This window comes from Salvelinus fontinalis, unplaced genomic scaffold (genome assembly GCF_029448725.1).
Source record: "Salvelinus fontinalis isolate EN_2023a unplaced genomic scaffold, ASM2944872v1 scaffold_0254, whole genome shotgun sequence".
Classification (NCBI taxonomy): domain Eukaryota; kingdom Metazoa; phylum Chordata; class Actinopteri; order Salmoniformes; family Salmonidae; genus Salvelinus; species Salvelinus fontinalis.
Window position 1 is genome coordinate 118 of NW_026600463.1, and position 698 is coordinate 815.

Sequence of the window (698 nt, forward strand, 5' to 3'; positions counted from 1 at the left end):
GGCAGCTTTCAGTCGGAATGGCTGTGACCTCCCTGCTTTCCAGTATGCCAAATCACCATTGAAAATGTTGTTGCAGTACAGTCTCCTTGAGCCGTAAAGACATTGCAACCACTGCCCCGGCCCGCCCCCCTTCCATCCTCCTCGTGTTTGGTTGCAGCCTGTCTCCCTCCCTAATAGTTATGCATGGCTTTGACCAGAAACTCTGCTTTTAGGAAAGTCTACACAGCCACACAATCAACACACACACACACACACAAACATATGTAAAGAACACACGCTCACAGGAGTCTGGAGTGCTCTAGCTCTCTTTCTCTCCTCTCTGGAGTGAGTCTGCACGTTTCCTTGTGTGCAATGCTGCTGTTGTGTGTTCATCCATTGGGTGAGCGTACTCTTTTGCAGTCTTTCCCTCTTGTCTTTCATCCTCTCTCACTCTTCTCTCACTATCCATTATCTCTGTCTCACTCCCTCCTTTCCCTGTATCATCTGTCTTTCTTAAACCATCCTCTATCTCTCCATCTCTGTCTCTCCATCTCTGTCTCTCCATCTCTCTACCTCCATCTCTCTACCCCCCCTCCTGTAATGCATCTCTGGGGTTCAACTCTGTAACCCAAAAACACCCCCCTCATCGCTCCCTCCCCTTCCCTGTGGCACAAAACTGATTGAGGATGACTGGTTCTTTCCCGGCTGCTCCGATCCAG